We start from the raw sequence: 21848 nt of genomic DNA, 5'->3' as shown, positions 1-21848 counted from the left end.
AAATTTTATATACTTTCTAACAGTCAGCAAAGAGATAATTGGGCTTTATCAGCTGCTTGTGATTTTCAGTTGAATCTCAGCAAGACTGGCCTAGGACAGAGCGACTCTTTAGAAACAGGGCTAGAGGATCTCAAACAGGAAGCAGAGGTAGATAGAGCAACTTTGGCTATAAATGTCGGATTTAAAAAACAAACAAACAAAAATATCTGATCGCAACTATGACATTGCGAAGATTAGCTTTTGTGAGAATCAAGTCTGCTGAATTTCCTAGTTCCCAAGTTGACCCTGTAGTCATTCACTAATAGGGTAAAGTGGTACTAAACCCACCCTCTTCTTTTCCTGGTAATTCTCAATCAAGAGGCAGGTGGAAAATAGGATAGGTTTGTTTTGTTCTTTCATTTCTTAGAGTCTTATGATCAGTCACAATTTTACTTAGTGTATTTTGCCCTGTGGGAAAAAAATGTAGAAGGGTTGTATTTGCTAAATCTGAGCAGCAGTTGAGTTCTGTTTGAGAGAAGTGAGGAAGGAAATCTCAAGACCCCCTTGCTAAGTAGGGGGGTATGCACTCCTGAAATATAGAGTGAAGTAGAACATCCTTCGCCCACTTCCTGGTCCTTAGGGCCAGCTCCCTCTTCCTAGGCTCTTGTTTGAATCTTGAATAATGAGTCCACCTTCTATGGCTCTTATCTTTGCTGCCTCTGAGCTAAGATGAAGCTTTCTCTGCTTAACAACAGCACATGAAAATATCAAATAATGTGGCCGCCTGAGGAAATGTGGAGAACCAGGACAGATTTGCTGTAATTTCATACTTCCTGGTTCTATTTGTGATTCTAGACAGTCTTCACGCTTCTGCCTTGGGATATGCATATACCTTCCATAAATCAAACACTTAAAATTGTATGTGTTTGTTCATTCGGGCATTCAGTAAGTTATCCTAAGTGCACTGAGTTCCTGCCACAGCCCAAGAGGGCAGACTGGTGAGAGCTCTGCACATATCTGGCTCTACTTCATCAGCTCTCAGACATCAGTTATAGGACTTTCCATGAACCATTTAACCCTTCTAGATCATTTGGTTCTTGGATGGAGATGGGAGGCCATATTACCCGCTTTGGGAATTTCACAAAACAGTTATGGAACTCCATGGGATAATATTCTTCCAAGGGTTTTGGCATTATTAACTGGCTGGATGTATATGTTCTCATTACAAAAAGATTACTAATGAAAAATAAATTTATAAATGGAGTACTCAATATGCGAGACATGATTCTACCTCTTTCAGGCTCCGTCATTAAGAAGAAAGAATTCCATATTGGGGTTGTCCAAAGGCTTTGATAAATAGAAGCAAAGTTGAAGAAGTGAAAGATGTAACCATGAGAAAAGAAAGATCAAGTCACTGCTGACCACCACTGGCCCAATCAGTAGGAGCCACAGGACTACAGCTTGAGCATGTCTCTATGACATTATTCATTGTACTGGATTTAAATTCTCCATCTTTGTGTCCACCACCAGGCTTTGTACTTGTTAACTTTCATTTCTATATTGATTTTCATTTATCGAATGCCTGGTACATTTCTTGCCATATACCTTTGGACATGTTGGACATATAGCTTTGTTCAATGTGTGAATGAATGAATGAACTAATACACTTAAGCACTGTCCCACCTCTAAAATCTCTCGGAGCTTCTGCTCTCTAACCACAATCTCCTTTCTCTTTAGAATTCCCATCTCTACAGGACAAAATTCTTCTCACTATGACCTCTCCCTTCTCCAATGTCTAGTTTTCTGATGTGTCTTCATTTGCCTCTTGCTTCACCCCTTAGTCAGACATTGCAACCTTATCCTCTCTGGCACCCAAGTCTTTTGCATCCTCATTATTTGACCACATCTCAGCTGGAATTTACCAGTCATCACATTTTTGCATCCCATCTCTCAATGTGCCAACTCATGCTGGATGGGATATCAGCTTCATTAATATTTCCATCAGCCTCACAGCATCACATCCAGTTATTTCTTGTTCATAGTTCCACAGTAAAGAGTCTAAATGATATCCCTTTGCCTCCATAGTTTCTCTTGATCCAGAAGGAGACCTCACTGCTGATTCATTAAGAAAATAGAGGCTGCCTAGTTTACACATCATCGTAATCATTCCTTCAGTGTGTGTCTCTGCTGATCCTCATGGGCTCTTTCTACCTCCAGATAGTTATTTCTAACTCAGAATTCTACCTCTCATTCTCCAGATCTCCCTTCCTGACTTCTTAATTTTTTCCTCTGCGTCCCCTCAGAAGATCCATGAAGGCACTCTGCCATCTCCAGCATTCTACCATTCTCTCTTCATTGACGCTTTTCTCCCAAGAATTCTATGAACAAATGATGCTTAGAAGAATCTAGGCTTCATAGTCAAATAAGCTTAGGAACTGTGATATACCATGTCCCCATGTGGAATATTTACAAGACAAATCTAGCTAATTACAGATAGTAAAGAACCTTGTTCACCTTAGTTTAAATTATAATCTACTAAATGTTTCTGAATATGGAATTTTATTTTTTCCCCCTTTGAGTAAGGCCCATTAACAGTTTCCAAAACTTTTTTCTTTGTTTTTCACAGACTGGGTCTCACTCTGTCAGGCTATAGTGCAATGGCATGATCATAGCTCACTGCAGCCTCAAACTCCTGGGCTCAAGCAAAGTGGTCCTCCTGCTTCAGCTTCCCAAGTAACTAGGACTACAGGAGTGCACCACCACACCTAGATATTTTTTTTATTTTATTTTTTGTAGAGATGTGGTCTTACTATGTTGCCCAGGCTGGTCTCAAATTCCTAGCCTCAAGTTATCCTCCCACCTTGGCCTCCTAAAGTACTGGGATTATATTCATGAGCCAAAATTCCTGGCTTCCAAAACTTTTGAGATATGCAACTGACTTTGGAATACATGCTATAGAATATAACATGTCCAAATCCCTACTATTAAAACAGTAAGTAGACAAATAAAACTTTTGTGATATTGATAACCCTCAAGATTTTTTTCTCATTTTTTCTTCTTTTTTATCACTATTCTTATTGAGGAGAGATTTTTGTCTCTAATTCCCCTTCATGGAATTCTCCTTACTTTAACTACTAAGTAGATGTAGAGGCTCCATCCATATCTCTAGTCCCAAACTCTCTCCTAAATTATAATACTGTTAATATATTTCTGGTTGTGTTTCTGATGTCTCCACTGGTTGGTTTCTTGTCGCATGAGCTGAACATACATGCTACTCAACTCATTATTGCTACCAGCTACCACACCAGACCAGCTCTCAGTTGAAGGTATCACAATCTTCTTTGTACCAACATCAATCATTTCAACTGAATGTGCAAAAGTAGGAATGAGTATTTTCTTTCAAGTCAAATATACCTAGGGTTTGATTCCGGCTCTAGTATTTACTAATTATTTGAGCTTCAGGGACCCCTCTGTAAAGTAATGGCAAGAAAAATACTTATTTATAGTTGTTGTGAGCTTAGTGGATACTTCATGGATAGAGTGCCTTTTCCCTTGGACATATCTCATAGTTCCATTTCTTCCTACTATTTCTTTTCTACTCCTATAGTTTAGACTCTGGTAACTTAATAGCCCCAATATTTGTTTTAGGACTTTAATATCTCTCCCCTGTGCAGAATAACTATACACAGTTATACCGTATATGTGTATATACATGTGATTATGAACCTTCATATTGTTATACTGTAACAATAATAGCCTAAGAGAAGGACATGCATGTGATAGATAGTCTTTCCATCATACAGTGTGAAAGTTATGCTTTATTTCACTGGGAATATGGAGTCATGGTTTGACTTAAAGTATAACTATGTATTTAGAACAACATGGATCTTTAAAATAGAGTTTGCTAAGTACATTTCCCATTGTCTCCTGAGAACTAAAAGGGCTGAGAAATGTGGTTTCAGGCCAGAGTACATCATCCTGTCAATACCACTGATTGTTTTACCAACTGGACTCTTAGATACATGGCCAACACCCAAAGCAGGAGAGAAAAAAGTGACGGTGGCTAAAAGATATAAAATGTTCCCTTCTAACTTTATAATTTGGGATTTTAAAAATATTTATAATTTACAAGAATAAACAATGAGGTGGCCAATTTGGATTTAAAACAGTGATGGGTCACTCTCAAATAGCTAAAGTTCAAATTCAATTTGGATCCCGACCAAGGCATTCAAATAGATAGATGAAGATTTTCAAACCTCTGGAGATTTTAGATGTGAGCTGAAAATCGCATGCCCCTTCATGGTATTTTTGATTCTTCTGGCTTTGGCAGAAGTGGGAAATGAAGTTTAAGTTGAACAGTTTAGATGACTAAAAAAATAAGCTGATGGTTGTCCAAATATGGGCTTTATAATACAGATATTCGTTAAGCATGCCCTTTCCCAAAGACCACAGTCGCAGTTATAAAATATCTTTATTAACCGTGTTAATTTAGTTTTTAATGAATTCATTGTTTTGGATAGTCAATAGTAGGAGAAATGACACAGTTGACCAAGTACTTCTCCACAGACTTGTTCAACTGATCCCTGCCCCCCATTTTAGAAGTAGTTTGAAATGCACCTGTACTGTCTTATTTTTTTCTTTCCAAATTTACAAACAAAACCTCGCTTTCCCCAGGTTATTTAAAGTGCTTAGTTCTATTGAGAGGGAAATCACGCATCACTTGGTTTAGGTACATTAACACTGGGTCTATATAACCAGAGATGAAATGGAGCAAGACTGAAAAATATAGTTAGCCTGATTTTCTGGAAAATGTGGATGTTAGAATGTCAGGGCAGTAGTTGGGATGGCACATCCGATTCCATGCTATTTACCTTGGTGGTGGAGATAAACTGTGACAAGTCAAATCAGCTGACTTTTTTTTTTTTTTGGTTTGATATGAATTAGCTGAAATTGCTAAAATGTACAGTGTAACACTTCCCATCATGTGAATCACAGAAAGTAAATTTAATTAGATCTCAAGGACAGAAGGTCTAATCAGTTCCAAAAGATATATTAAGATGTTTTCATCTAGGCTTCCTCTTGTGATAAGTTTGAAAATATGTGCCCTAACTCTGCAGCTTGTTACTGTTTCCACGACATTATGGTTTTATTTAAAGCAGAAACAGCTCAGGGAGGAGCAGTAACATGCCATGACTACAACCACCCAACAGGCAGAGTAGTTTGTGATAGACACCCTTTTTTTCCTACTAAGTGCAAGCTGTTCCTTGCACTCAGTAGGTGAGCAGTAGTAAATTCTTATTGAATTTAATGTATTTATTTTGGGCAACATAGTTCAAGCTTGAAAAGTAGAAGAGAAATGAAAATGCCAAGGTGAACGTATATCGTTTCATTATTTTTGTGTCCCTGCACCCTCACACTCCCACCTCCCAATCTAAATGCCTGTACACAACAACCAAGGGAAGCTTGGAAATCTTAACTGAGACAGGGAGAGGATTTACTCTTCCAACATTGAGAAGAAAACACAGAAGACCCAGGTTCAAGTCCTGAATCCTCCATTTACAAGTTGCCACATTACAGAATGCCTTATGTTTGCAGTCTTTCAACAAATCCTGCCGGAGACGGGGCAGACAGCAAAACGTTTCCCAGATGCCAGGCTAAGTACTGAGCACATCAGTATTGCTGAGATGCCTATAAATCCTCCCATTCTCTTACTTCAAACCTAATGTCTTGGGGTCTCTCTAGTGGAACCTCAGGGTCTACATGGAGCAGTCACGAGCCAGGGACACAAATATGGTGAGAACACGGTTTATCTCCTGGAGGCATTCCCCATGTGGGAGAACCACATGCACATAATTCATTTCAGGAGCGTGTTAAGATCTTTAATAGAGATACAAACCGAACATTCTGGAGACGCATTCAGAAAATGTTTGAAATCTGTCTAGAGAAGTCAAGGAAGAAGAACTTTATATGAGATGATCAATTGAGACAAAGGATGTAAAAATATTTTATAAATTGTATCAGTATAAATATGTAAATATATAATTACATATTAATGTATTTGAATAATATGAATACATACACATATACATACATATATATGATTTCCTTCATGTCAAGTGTATCTTATGCACAGCTGAGCAAGTTTCAAGTTTCCATTATTTGAAAGGATTAAAAAATAAGCTCTAAGTTGTTCAACAAATAAAAAAACTTTGCCTTCTGAAACTAATAGGCCATTGTATTAACACTTTTTTGATAAGTTAAATTATGTTTTCTCCAAATTTTTATTATTCTCTTATGTGTGTGTGTGTGTGTGTGTGTGTGTGTGTGTTTCTGGTTTCCTCCTCCTTTTTCTTTTTAATCTTTATTGCTATTGTTGTTTATTTGCCCAACTCAAGTGAGCAAAATATCTCTGGTTAGATTAACATTCATCATTTACAAGTTTAAATAATTTTTCTTTCATATCTTTCTAACAGATCAGAAAAGCATCTCTTACTCTTTTTAGACTCCTAAATCTGCATTTTACTTGATTTTTCGTGTGAGTCTATGAGTGATCCCTGGAATGCAGAGCAGAGGGTTTCTGGAGAGGTTTCCCTCACCACTCTCCATTCCCATTAGATGCCTGTGGACATTTGAGTAACCTTTTGTGCACCCACAACAGAGGTTTTGATCCATTCCCCACACATAGCACCATTTGCAAAACAGTGACAAAACTATAAGCACAAAGACGTTTGGACTTCTAATGCCATGGCTAGGTGGTATATCTTTGCCCTTGGAATCTTCATTTTGACACTTTTTGTTCCTAAGTCATTGACTTCTAATGCAAACATGAGAGCTTCCTAAAACAGTTCCCTGAGCTGCCCTGCTGGAAGCTTCTTTCAGGCTGGATAAGTCATCTTACTGCACCTCTTTCTGAGCCCTGTTTTGGTCTCTGAGACTCACCACGGCCTGACTTCTTACTGTAAGCAGTATACTTTGATATGAAGTCTTATCAAATGCTTTTCTTTGATGGGGTACAGAATCCAGTGTGTTTCCTGGCTGAGCGTGTTATAGTATCTGCAGGGAACTTTCACAAGTTCATTAGGCAAGACCTTCCCCATAAATCTAGCAGCCGGCTTTTCAAGGTGCTCTTTGACTAAAGCCCACTACAAACATGCCCAGTATTTCCTTTCACACCTGATTTCTTTTCAGAGTCCATGAACTCAGCAACTGGTGAAGCCATACTTGAAAAATAATTTAATGTCACCATTCAGTTGGTTGTCAGTTACAAGGCCTGAAATTCTTCTGGGGGCATCCCAGGATGCGTCGCTCTGATTCATTATTAAGAGATACCGTGGGTAGCCGAAAGACTGAGCTTTGGAGAAAAGATTGTCTTGAGGCTCAATTCTGACTTTGTCACTGGAGACTTCGAGGAAGTTATTTAACCCCTGCAACTCAGTTATTCTCATTTGGATATACGTTATACGTTATATTTAGGATAGACCCAGAATTATCATGAGAACTACATAAAAACTATGTATAAAGAGCCCAGCACATAGTAGGTCCTTCATTAAAAAACATAAAACACAAATCTATTAACTAAATTTTGTGAGGAATTTTCTTTTTAAGTAAGCAAGCGTCTTAAATGTCAGTTGTGTTGCTTTAGTTCTCTCAGCATGAGGCTTTTGGAAATTTCCCTAAAGTACAAAGAGCCTCTTCTCTCCTTCTATTAGCATAAAGTCCAAAATGATAGAAAGTTCTCATTGAGAAAAGTAGGGCCAAGTTCTCAGGGTGACAATGGTTTCTACCAATTGGATCTGAAAGGGTACAATTGACTCAAAAGTGACTCTCACTTAAAATAATTAATCACTCACTATTTTAAACCTGGACAACGTGGCCAGCTTTTATTTCTTTTATTTTACACACCACTCCCTTCTTTCCAGCAATCTTTCAGTAAGCTAAAAATAGTTCTACCCTAAACCTAAACTGAACTGGCCTCAGATTTTTTTCTTTACACTCTACAGTCTTTTCACTGCTCTAATTCTCTATCGTGCCAGAATGTTATAGAGAAGGCGTTTTGTTTATTTGAACTAAGCCAATGACCTTTTCAAGCATTCTCATCATGAGCTGCATATTACATAGAGTACCTTCTGTGCATAATGAACAAATAGGATCAAATTCCACGGCCTTCTGGGATAAAACTACATTTCCCTTCAGGTCATCAACTTTTTAAGGAGATGTTCTGCAGAACAGATAATGTTGACATGATATTATGGAGACACATCATGACAGGGTAGCATTTTGTCACAATAGTGATGTGTGAACTTCAGAAGATTTGGATCCCAAGTTTGGACACACTGCCAAGAATGTGATTCCTTTTTAAAGCATCCAGATGTCTTATGTCTGTAGAGCTGGGCTTTTGGCAATTGTTTATTTGTTGGTTTCTGTCAGGACGAGAGAGAGTACATTGCCTTCTTGAATCTAATTCAAGTCACTTTCAGAGTCTGAGAAACATATCATACCTTCAAATACCTATTTTTCATCTTTCGCATTTTGTGTTTGACTTTGTTGACTATATCAAAGCTAGACTTATTTTAAAACACACACACGCTTTTAAGTAAAGTCAACATGTTAAATGTCACTGCATAAAAATTAGGGAATGGAATGGAGGACTGGGGGGATTATTAGAAGCTGACATTTTATAACCTTGATGTTTTTCCACAAAAAGCAAAGGGAAATTGAGCAGGGTCTTTACGACACCGTTCCATTGTGTGCCTCAACGTGCCATGTGCTAGAGCTGCCTCAGTCATCTGCATGGGGCTGCCCCTGTATGCAGACTCCAGCGATAACCATCAGTGGTGGAGACTGAATAATTGAGGTGTAAGTTTATGACCTTTTGATTCATATTTGCTATCATTTATCTAAAATAAATACAGCACTGAGGATTTGCATTCTATCATGGGTCCCTTTGCTCACCAACCTTACTTCTGGAGAAATTTGACCAGCGTTAGGTCATAAATAGAGGGACTTAGTGGTTCCAGGTGGAAATTCACGTCTCTTAAGAGCCTAGATTTTTTACTTTGTTCACTGCTGTGTCCACAGTGCCTAGAAAAACACACAGCACGTGCTGGTTGCCCCTGGCATATCTGTTGAATGAATGATTGGATGCTCCATACCAATATTATTAATTGACTTCATTTTGAGTATGAACATCAGATCAAGATTATCCTAATCACAAACTTTATTGTTGTTTGTCTATTTGTTTGTTAAGATGAAAGGTAGGCTTCCTCACAATGTTGAGTGAATCGTTCACGGAAATGGTTTGATTACAATGAGGAAACATCCTGTACTTGAAACTCTGTAGCAGGGGTGAGGCTGTGTCTCTCTTTGCTGTGATTTCTGGGTGACACCATAAATTGGTATTCACCTTCTTTCATATATTTAGAATTTGTTCATACATTCATAGTGAGCACTTTTCCAAACATTCTGAGCATTTATGATTTTCATAATTCTGGTTAACAAATCCCAAGTCTTGCTCTTCATTTTTGTGAACGAGTCACAAAGCATAAGAATATATATAAATCTTAATGAACCTGTGACAATTTTCTCACATGCACTTCCAGAAAACAAAAAATAACAATGGTTACTTTAAAGGTTACCTTAAAGGTGCACTGTTTACACTGAAGACTAGTGCAGCGATTGTATAGCTACTGAGACAACCACTGAGAGCTTGGAACAGAAGGGAGGGAACCTTTCATGCTACACTGTACTTGGGTCTATCATCGAATTTTTTATTTGTACCTTTTTCAACCAATATGATATTTGAAAATATGCAGTTTCCTAAGAAAGAAAATAATTCAAAAACTTTCAAAGTTATGCTTAGGTAATTGGTAAATAAGCCTAACAAAGGAGATACCTAACTAGAAGAGATCTTAGGAGTAACTTGCCTAATCTTCCTACCTCATGCACTATTTGTACCTAGACAGAGGGAGGGAAATACTGCGGTAACTCTCTTGCGTGGAACAGCATTATATAATCAATGGGCACATTCAAGGGAGGAATGCAAGAGACATCTATGGAGCACCTGCGTGGTACCTCACTTAGTGTCACTTTATTTTGTCCTCTCAACAATGCTGTGTAGTTAAGTGTGGCTCTCTTTATTTTTAGATACACCAGCCAGCCACTTCCCCCATGAAGATTAAATGAGATAATGCATGTAAAGGTGTTATATGAACCATAATGTGCCATGTAAATATTAGATATTGTCAGAGCCTTTGAAATTATAAGAACTTTCCCATTCTTATAGATCCACAGACCCTGAACTAGCAGCTTATGGCTGCCTGCATTGCTGTGGGACACATCTGTAGCATCCTCAAGGGAAAATGAGGAGAGGAAGAGCTGAGAGCTAATTGGTGAAAATTTTGTTAGTTTGGGGGAGGTTTCTCTTCCTATCTCTGAACTAATGAGTGATAAGCCTTTCATTGGCTTCTGGCTTTCCAGGACCTGGAAGTCAAGGTTCCAATGGACAGAAGCTGAATCTGGTATCAGGGAAGAAGGAAAAGCTGATACTTCCCTAGGGCATGTTGTGGTTGGGAAGACCCTGGCCCGGGGAGCAGTCTCTTGAGCTTGAAGCTACCTGAAGGCTTTCCCTATTCTAATCCATGCCCAATAAGTAGCAGTATCCAAAGCAGAATATTTCAACAGCTTCTCAAAGAACAGAAGCAGGCAGTACAAGGAGAGAGACCAGGATGGGTTTCAATGGTTCATCAATGAACTAGTCAGGCTTCTGGTGAGCAGGAAAGAGCCAGGTTTTGAAAAACAGGTAAGTGGTTAGGCAAGGGTTAGTTGGGACTTAAGAAAAGGGAATTTTGCCTTGAAGGTTCATGGAGTTGTACTCCTGTCTTATACAGTGTAGGTCCTTAGAGAAGTGTGTGACTTAGAGTAGGTGAGACTAAGATATCATTTCTCAGCTGACTAGAGAAGAAATTGCTGGTTTCAGGAGCATGGAAAACTGAGTTTGGGTGGTGATGAAAATAAAGTAGATAATCCTTTTGGGTTCCCCACTGTCCAGCAGAGCAATGGCTATGTGGGTTCTCAGGTGTCCGGAGATGTAAAGTAGTGTTCTCTAACCTGGTGGAATATTAGTAATCCCTGAACCTCTCCAAATCAAGCTGACATGTTCAACTGCACCCTAGACCAATTGAACCCAACCCTTTAGTAGGTGGAATTTGGGTATCTATTTTTTTTTTTTTTTGTCGTTTTTAGTTTTTAAGTTTCCCAACTGCTTCTAATTGTAGTCAGGCTTAAGAACCATTTACTTGAAAGTTTTACGATGAAAATTTGCCCCTATTCAAAACACCGTTCCTATATTTACTGAGCTGTCAATGATCTAAGATGACACCTGAGTATGTGCCAAAGGGCAATTATTAGGAGGGCTGTGGCAGTGGAAACTGACACCATCCAGGTGGGACTTACAAGATAATCACTTTCTATGAAGCTTCGTGGTCTTTTCCACATTAGGAATGAAGAGGTTAGGAACTCAGCATTGTCTGCTTTATGGCGCACATGCTGACAGCCTTATCTCTTTGTATTATTCAAAGGAGCCTAAAGAAAAGGCTTCCCTCACTCCTCCATAACTTTCCTCTCAAACTTGGGGTGCTACCTTCCTTTGAAATTAGCCAGTTGCCACCCTCTCTCAATGACCGTCACAAATGACTACCGAATGGATATAAAGTTCGTGGATGCTCCTTGTTGGGTCCATAGATTATAAAGTTTTTCTGCAGGGCTGGCATTGGGATGACTGGAGACAAAATTCCCACAGCTTTGGTGGACATAATGACTAGTGTTATAAGTGGAGACTGGATGTTCCAGAGGATTCAAGAACTTAGGAGATATTAAAAGATAACAAGGGCAAGGGCTCCATGTAAGGAAAGCTACTGAAGATTCCAACAATTTTGATTACAGTACTGTTGATATCTTTTCATCTTTCTTTACACTTTGTGCTAAGATTTCTTCTCAGTTTAATAGGTTATGAGAGACACTAGCTAGAGCAGAATTGGCCAGAACTTGGGGTTTTGACCAAGCACCAGGGGCTAATTGATCTTTAAAAGATTTGGACTCCTAGGTAGGTCCAAGAGTAGCTGACTGGTAGATACGTAAGCAAGGTGACAAAACAGGGCTTCACAGCTGTCTAGCAGCAGATATGGGAAGAAATACAAGATGAGGGTGCAAACAGAAGAGAGTAAGTACAGCACATCCCATGAAACTCCAGTCTTGAGCCCTAGAATTATGGGAGAGTATGTTAGGCTCTAGGAGAACCTGTTGGAGGGTGCTCAGAACAGGGGTGCCATACAGGAAAGCAAAGCAATGAGTTGTACTTGGGCATGTGGATAGGACAAAGTACATTTAACTGGACTAGGAGTTAAAGCCTTGTCCCATGCAACAAACCTTTAGCTCTGATTCCAGAAATGAGAACAAAGTTTGTCCAGCAGCCAAGGGGACTTCGTGTTTGGCTGATGCACTGCTCGTCTGCGGCTCCCTGAATTCCCCCTGCCCAGGGTCAGGTTGAGTTCCAGTCATGGCAGGGCTGGACCTGGGGTTGGGGTTAAGTGGTTCCAGCTTCTATACAGAGGCAGGAAGCCAAAGGGATCATCACTATAAGAACTTTTTTTAATCCTCAAATCTACTTTCCTCCCCCAACTGCAATTTTGTGATGTGGACATATTCTAAGAGTATGTTCGGAGGAAGAAGATTAAATAAACTTTTCCAAGTCAAACACAGTTAAGGGCTACTGTACTATGGCCAAATGACTTTCTGGAAAGACCAAATTATTTACTTCAAAGGACAACCAAATGAACTGGATGTTCTTTTATGTTCTTGAATATCTGATATTATGTAGAACACATACTTAAAGTAAGTGCATATTGATATACACAAGAAAATCATAGCTATGATAGAGGCATATTATTGAGATGATATTTTAAAAATCACTACTGACCCCATTGCAACATTTTTAAAGTGTACACTTATTATAAAATGGATTTTACTTTTATTTAAGTTTCTGCACAACTTTATTCTTGCTTTCTCTCTTTAAAATAGTGAATCTTAAATATTTGGAAGGTATCTTGCTGCCATGTAATAGCTGATATTCACACACACACACACACACACACACACACACAACATTAAAACAACCCTGAAAAGGAGTTTGTGGAGTGTTGTGTTAACCAACATATTGCTGAGTTAGCAACTAAATAACCAGCTACATACACCCCTTTTGTATCATCAAGTAGTATGCATTCTTAAAGTGATAATGGAACTAAATTTGGAGAGAACAGGCCCTTAAGTTTCAATTTATTTGTTTCACAATCACAGCCTCAAACTCAAGGGAAAATTACACTGCAGTTTGATAAATAAAGCACTATACATTCGAAAACAAAATGCAAAATGAAAACTTTTAGAACTTCAAATAATCAAGGATCTTAGATTAATTCCATCAGTGGTTGAACGTTTTTTTGTTGTTGTGAATTTGCTGGAGAATTTAGTATGAAAGCACTCTAACTAGTGTCTGATTATATCAGTGTCTCTATTTCCTTTTAGAACACACATCTGTTGTTGTGGGGGGTTTCTGGAGGGGAGAGAGCGTGGTTGTGGTTATTATGGAAATACGGCAAAACCAAATATTTTAAAGCAGATGAGAAGAAACCCACAAACAGTTGGCTCACAAATGCTGTAATGCTTTCCACACCCAAGCATGAAGCAGGCAGCAGCAGCAACACCAGCATTCCTGGTGGCCTCTGTTTTATCTGTTTCAAACACTGGGCTGCTCTTGTTAGTTAACTGACTGGAGATTGTTTTCTCCCTTTATCCCCTCGCTCTCTCTTTTTAATTGTTGTTACTCTGTTTTGCCTGAAAGCTGCAGTATCTCACTGTTCATTATTCCCTGTTCAGTCAAATCCTGTCCAAAATTAACTCATTGTGTGCTGGAGTTCTTCTGCAGCTCTCTTTCTTTACAAGATGCACAAAGTAGACCTCGCTGTAGCTCTTTTACAAAGTTTGCATATGATATACGGATAACACTTTTGATTAACTCAATGCTGATTTTACTGGGCTGTGTTTTTTTAATATTTATGGTTTTTAGCTGGAAATATTTCTAATTATTTACGAGAAATTGTTATAAAATCCTAAAAGTTCTACGCATTTTAATCCTCCCACTCTCTTCCTCTTCCTCCCTCTCTCTCTCTTTCTTTCTCATGTAGACCTGGCTCTACAGAACCTGTTTTAACTTTAGTTTCTCTTTTCTATTTTTACTTGGAAATTTTTAAAGAAGGCTTGCTTGTGAGTCTCCAAACTAAAGCTGTAAGACAGAAAAAAAAAGTCAGCGTCAATACAGCTGGGGAACTACTTTCTCATATCAGCATCAAATTCCGAAGTATTCAACTTGAATTAAGTGCAGCCATCAGAAAAACCATAGAAATGGGAAAGTTGCTGTTGTAAATTAACGATTATTTGCCATGTGCGTTAGAATGGCTGTATGTACCACATTTTATTGTGATGTTTTATTCTTATTCACTGCAACAGTAATTGGGTCTTAAACATGATAAAGTATCTTAAAGGCTGCATTGGTGGCTGAGCTGCCTACAGCAGGTTTTTAACTCTAGTTAAAGAAGGTTAATCAAAGCTAATGAATCTGTTTTATCCATTGCCACGAGTTTATCAAAAAAAAAAAATGTGCCAGGAGGTGACTCAACTAAAATCAGGATTGTTCAACTGTGAACTCAAATACATTTTTAGCATAATGATTTCGCAAGCCTCTTTGATGGCCCTGGGTTTCTGTATGGCCAGTACCTGTGAGCTCTGTAGTTTTCTTATCTTTTTGCAGCCGCTCACTCTTCTGCCATTAAAAAATATGAGCCTTATGAAAATACAGGAGAGGAAATGCAATCCCACACTACAGCCTTCGGCGTGAGAATATCAAGAGACTGTTGCATTCAGAAGTTCAGAATAGCTCTGCTCTTTATGAAAGAATATGAGGAGCCCCCTAATAAGGCCAATTCATTAGAACAAGCGTTTGTTACTAAAACACACCACGCGGGACCACAGGCATCTGAGCCAGACGGGGCGGCAATTAAAGTTGCCTCCCTTCCAAAGGCAGGCTGCCCATCAACTCTCACCCACGAGTTGAGTTCTGTTTTGTTTTCGTATTAGAAATGTGACTGCAGAATGCAAGTCCATAATTCGTCCAGCAGTAGAGGACCAAGACGTCTCTGGCCACAATGCTGTTTTGTACCCTTTTAATAAGAATCTTTTAAAATCAAAATTCTCTCTGTGTGTTCTTTTGCAAGGCGCAGGAGCAAACAGCTTTGCTCAGGGAATACACCTTGCTGCCTGGAAAAACATTGTCTTGTTGCATCTGAAAAAACTCTCAGTGAGAGACCATCCTCCAAATACCTTAAACCACAGTGGCGGAGGGTTTTTAATCTTAATCCTAGCATTTACAGAAAACACATACACACACACACACACACACACACACACACACACAAACTCAGTCTGCGATGACTCCTTTCCCCCTCCTTTGGTGCTCTGCTTTGGAATGAGATTCATAGCGACTTGGGACTGTTGCTGGCAAGGAAAAACCCCTGCTTAGGAGACAGAAAGAAGGGACAGGGAGGGCCATTGTCATTTTCCCTCCTGTTCTCTTTCTAAACCCAAATAATATTCGTACTTTGGGGAAGAGTGTGAAAAAGGGATCGAGATACGGAGCAAGGCAGAACCCAAAAATCCAGGGGCAGAAAAAAAGCCCAACAGCGGAGTCTAGCTTTGGTGGAGGAAGGCCTACATCACAGGTTTCAAAAGCATCTTTTTCAGTTTCACAAGCCACAACCCCCTTGATGAAAACTAGTTGCGAAATGCAGTGCCTGTTAGGCCTCAGCTAATTAGAAAAAATGGGCTTTTTTTTCTTTTCCTTTCTTTCTTTAGCACCTTTTCTTTCAAGCATTTAGTCTCAGGAGGGGGATCCAGGCTCTTGGCCGGGCTGTTTTGAAAACACGCCTTTGAATGCCTCTCCCTAATTCACGCCTTTTGTTTTTCAGCTTTTGTGTTTGCCAGTTTGACCATATAACGTTATACATCTGGTGTATAGCTTGTTGGGGGCTTTTTTCTCCCAGGGATCCTATGCATTCCCTATAGGACCCTCCTGAGCTTCAATTTGAGCGATCGTGTAACATAAAGGGGGTGAAGCAGAGGAGGCTGGGGAGGAGGGAGGGAGGGAGCGGCGGAGGGGAGGAGTCCTGGGGGAGACAGAGAGAGAAATGAGTGAAACATAAAAAAAAAGTTGAAAAGAATTCTTTTGCTCTCTTCTTTTCTTCTCACTGTTGCGACTGGACCCTGAGTCAGCTGGCGACAAGGCCTCGGTGGGAAAATGACGGGGCCACAGAATAGATAACTCATTGGAATTCTGGCAACATATTCGTAAATAAAACAAAAGTGGGGAGGCAGGCTGGGGGAGGGCGTGTGTTCTGGGGAGGCGCAGAGCTGCGCAGGGCAGGGCTAGGAGGACGTTTCCAGGGCCAACTCCCCGCCTTGCCTCTTACTGGGGAAATCTAAGATGGTCAAAGGAAAGGAATCTGGACTGTTTTGCCCAGGCTTGTTTAACAGAGCTCTTGCAGCTGGAGCTGTTTATTATTGCAGCTAGGAGGATGCTCTTGCAAACATACTTACCAGGCTGGAGAGAGCTGAAATAATCTATTTCTTCAGAGCCTGCGTGGTCTGTGCTTCCTTTCGAAAGGGTTTTCTGTTGAAAGGGGAACATACCTGGGCAAGATTATTTTTTCCATAGCTCCTCAAGGAGAGAGGTCCTCCAGGTTTAGTTTGCAAACCTTACCTTCCATGTGCACCTTTGACAAATCATCTCGGACACTTCTTCTGGGAATTATAGTATTTATGTAAGTTTCCTGCTGTTAAAAGCTCCCAGTCTTCTGGCTGATTTTGCTATTAGTGTGCCTTGATGGGTAATCTTCTGGACAAGCTCTCATCACAATTTCCCCATCTGCAAAATGGACATAGCATAACACCAGAGACATAGTTTCCACATATCTGAGATTTTTTTTAAATAATGGGTTTATTTCATATATGCATTTTATATATATATATACATATTATGTATTTTGTACATATATATAACCCATAATAATTATATAGTGTATATTTCTATGCTCTAGAATAACTCTGCAAGCTTGATTTTGGCTGAAATAAAAGCTAGAATAAATAGGAAGACGATAGGTTTGTGGCGATTGTTTACAGTTAATACCAGCAGCCTTTTCTGTTCTTTACTGCTGAACAATTTCAAAAGCAATACCAGGCATGAAAACAAAACGAATTCATTTCAGTGCAAAGCTTATGAGATATTTGAGTTTCCCTGAATTCAAGGAGAGGGTGGATGGGTAGGGAATTTGTTTTAAATATAGAAATGGGGAAAATACAACAAAATCTGCAGAATATCTTGGAAGGTTCTGCAGCTCGAAGTGCAAAGTTTACTGCAGATGTGACATGACTTGTGGGTATAATCTTCAAAAACGGCTCAAGAATATACCGTGAGAAATCTTCCTAAAAATACCATTTTCTCCCAATATATTTGTAACTCAGGTTACCAGCGGATTAACCCCTTGATAAGAGTTTCTCTAGGTGAAAATCTATATCCCTGCCTGTACTTAATCAAACCAGCCACCTGACCAATAATGCAGATCCAAGGGTTAACACAATTAAATTAGCAAATGTTTGGGAGGAAAGGGTAAAATTGATTTTTCAAACGATATTTAACTAAGACACTTTGCTGTTCATATCAGACACATAATTATACAATGAGCTATTTTCCAGAATCTGTTTTTTTCCTAAACGTTAATCAGACTAGAAGAAAACGCCTGTTATTCCACATTGGGATGCACCGTAATTCACTTAGAAAATAACTTACCTTAGGGAAATATTTTACTTCACAGAAAAAAGGAAAAAACTGTTTATTTACTCTGAATTCCTTTCCTTCCAGGATTGTTATCTGTGTTTTGTTTTTGTTTAAATTGGTCTCAGGACATGGAGAAGTAAGACCATCGTCAACTGAAACAAAAACAAAACACCAGGAACTTGAGTTAAAATTCTTAAATGAATTGTTTAGTTTCAGAATGTAAGAATGTACCAGCAAGAATGTTACAAGTGTAAGCAAGAAGGATCTATATTTTACTCAAAATATTCTCTATATAACACCCAAAGAGTACGAAAAGAGTGAGCCACACTTATTTATGTTACAACGTCTATATTTATCGTATCTTTGAGTGTGCTTAACAAGTTGATACCATTTTCTAAAAGATTTCTTAGATTGAGGCTCCTAACCTACTCACCTGCTCTATCTCTTCTAGGTCATGAGTCTAAACCCAAGGAAAAGGGTTCTTTATGTTTCTGTGAAAACTAGTTTTATTTCTAGTTAGGATGAAGGCTAACCTTAGAAGTAAGCTTGGTGGAGGGCAGCAGCCTCAGCAAAGTAAAAAGGGTAAATTGCAGTTACCCACTTAAGAAAATAACATTCTGTTGATGGACAAACACCCTTTAAATTTTCGCTATTAACAACTCTTACAGAAACAGGAACTGCCAATAACAGACTTGATTTCTAACGTCCCCAAGGTAATAATAATCCGCTAATTTGACTATATCCCAGCTGGCCCTGCACAACAGTTTCTATTTGGTTTTTGCAGGAGGGAAGACTTATCTTTCTTTGGGGAAAAAAAAGGGAAGGGCAGTAAAGTTAAGAAGGAGCGTGGAGGGGAAACACATGGAAATTTAATGTGAAAGTTTCTTGTTGCAATAAAGCTGTTAGGTTTGGCATGAAGACTGTTATCAGATGGTTCCTTTGACATTACTTGAGCCTTTCAGTAAGTAAGACAAGCCTGAAGGATTAGGTTGTCAACTTCAGCCTGTCATCTTTTGCGGAGGAGGGGAATGAGTTGCTTTTCTTTTCTTTTTCTTTCTTTCTTTCTTTCTTTTTTTTTTTTTTTTTGGTTCCATCTCCCTTCACCAGCTTTGAGCTTTGGAGACCGCAGCAGAAGTGGTTAATAGAAGACAACCTCAGGCCCACATTGATCACGAAAGTCTAGCTTTTAAAGATAAGTGAGCCAACCAAGCTGTAAGACTAATCACCCTGTGCAAGTATGAATTTATCTAAAGAGGATTTCATGTGGAACCCCCGGAGCCGGCCGCCAAACGGATGACTGCACACTTTAAGAAAGTTAGTGGGACTTCTCCCAATCAACTGTCAGGCCACATAAAAGGTCTGGAACGCGCTGACTTAAGCAAACAATATTTAGCCATCTGAGGCTACCATAAGGCCCAAGATTTTGCTTTGTTGGCGCTGACAGGAAATATTGATACGTATCAACTAACACTCCAGACGCAGAAAGGAAGATGAGACTCCTTTCGGCATTATCTCTATTTACGAAACTGTCTCTTGTGCTTTAAAAACAAGGTGGGGGCAGGGAAAATGCCAAGTCCAGCACTTCACTGGGGACTTTTCCAGCCCTCCTGGGATCACATTTTGTGAACATACAAACTGAGCTAAAATCTCCTTGTAGTTTTTTTAGAAATACAAAATGTATTGGAATTTGAATTTGCAAACTCTCCCAATGTCTAGCTGACAGGTGGACCCCACCCATAACCTCAAATCTATTTCTTAAGGTTTATTAACTTAGGAAACCTGCCATTGATTATATTTTGGTGTGGTTCTCAGTTTTTTCAAAATATTCTATATTATATTAGAAATATCTGGTTATGGAGCCTAAAAAGGAAATAGAAATATTTGGCTATCAAGTCTAAAAAGCAAATGTTACGAACAGATCCTGTGAGTCAAAACTCTGTTTTTGTGAGAAACAATATCTGTAATTTTACTGACTCATGACTATTCGTGCTTTACATGAAAAAGTAATCATAACGTTCTGTCTTGGGAAAATTTGATTGGGAACACTGAGCTGTTACCATAGAATAAAGGTTGGGTTGGAGGGTTTAATTTAAAAGAACAAAAAACCACCCTATTTTATCAGAATACTCTAAACATTCTCCATCAGTAATGTTGTGCCTGAGGTGATATCCTTGAAGATGCTAGAGGTGGCAGTGTTAATGAAATACCCGTTGGCATTAAACAGCATTACTAGAATCCTCGTTGTAGTACTAGAAAGGAAAGTGAATTTTGTAACAGCGCAATAAACAGGGGGAACTGAAGAAAAGAACCTGCTTGTTCTGTGAGGAAGATTGCTTCCAGTTAAACAAAGAAATTTAGGGTCGTCTGCTTTTCATGAAAATCGCATACATATGGCCTTTGAAATTTGTCACTGAAGATGGTTTTGCTCTAAGGTAAAATTCACCACTTTATAGCTTTTCAGCTGCAAGTCTCTGGCTTTTTTTTTCTTCTTCTCTCTTTTGGCCTGCAGCCCAATATGAATGTATGATCACTAGCACAATAGTTAAACATCTGAGTCTTTTTGAAGTGTCTTCAATGTTACAATGATGTGATGGTTGATTGCCTAGCAGTCAGTTTAGAAAAGAACTTCATTCTGCCCCCTAGTGGTGGAGATTAAAGTTTAATAGCTGCTTCATAATACATAATGGTTTTTTCCCCTCTTTTTTCATATTTTAAGGACATAGTATAGTGTGGGAATTACTTATGAGTTTCATCATAATCAGTAAAGTGTATATTTTAAACAGGAAAATTTCTATACTGAATGGATTGGTTTACAAGGCATAGGATCATTTCATATATGTTTTGTACACTCTGCTGTGCTTTGCTAAACAATATACACCACCACTATAAACAGACATTGTCGTTAATACAGCTAACATTCCTCCTGGGAAAATTATGATATTTTATAATGAAAGCTATTAACCAGGAGTGTATGGTGTTGCCAAAATTATAAACACACACACACACACACACACACACACACATATTCCAAGAAAGCATTGCATATTGTCAGATATCGTGGAACCTTACGTCTCTTCTCAGATGACTAGTTTTGTACAGGAGGCAATAAAAACAATTTGCACTAATTATAGCACTGGCTACTCCACAGGTCACGTGTTTCCTTTGTGTTCAAGTTCATAAAGAAAGCCATGTACACCGAGGCAAAGAAAGAACTTACGATGTCTACAAGATTTTGAAGCGGGAAATGTTGATCACGTACAGCTTGTATTCAGCTGACAACAAAGTGGAAGATATTCGTTTGAGTTTTTATCCTGTCCTGCGTTTTTGTTTATTTGTTTTTCATCTTTAATGTAGAATCCATATCCCACACGCAGGCTAGCCTAGGAAGGCACATGAAATCAAGCACCCATAACATAGGCACCATCCAATGAGTGTGTGTTCAGATCTTGCACAAGCGAAAGACCACATTGGAGGACGATGAGAAGGGGAGGAGGAGGAGGAGGAGGAGGGGTCCATGGAAAGTGGACGGGCGGGACAGCTGGACCATGTGTAATGTGTCAGTTTGCTTCTGTGCCACTATTGTGTTGCTGATGTTGGAATGCAGGGAAGGCGCTAGTTTATTGAATAAGGAGCCATGTAAATTCCAGCTGTCAACATGTGATCACTCCCTCGGACAAAGACAGAGGTTTTCTCCTTGCCCATATTTGATTTCTAGTCACAGGAACACATTTTCCTGAGGCTTCTTTGCCACCAGACTGCATCTGGGTAGGCTTTGGACACCCTTTGCTTTTCAGACAGGTACCGGGCTTGTAAAGGTGCGTTGACTGGCATTCAGATGACACTAAGTCAGGAGTTATTCAAGAAGAATGCTAGGGCTATAGTGATAACAAATAATCAATAGTATTTTTAAGGGAAAATACTTACTATTGTTTTG

Source organism: Propithecus coquereli, unplaced genomic scaffold (genome assembly GCF_000956105.1).
Source record: "Propithecus coquereli isolate 6110/MARCELLA unplaced genomic scaffold, Pcoq_1.0 Scaffold20, whole genome shotgun sequence".
Classification (NCBI taxonomy): domain Eukaryota; kingdom Metazoa; phylum Chordata; class Mammalia; order Primates; family Indriidae; genus Propithecus; species Propithecus coquereli.
Note: the sequence above shows the minus strand (reverse complement) of the source record.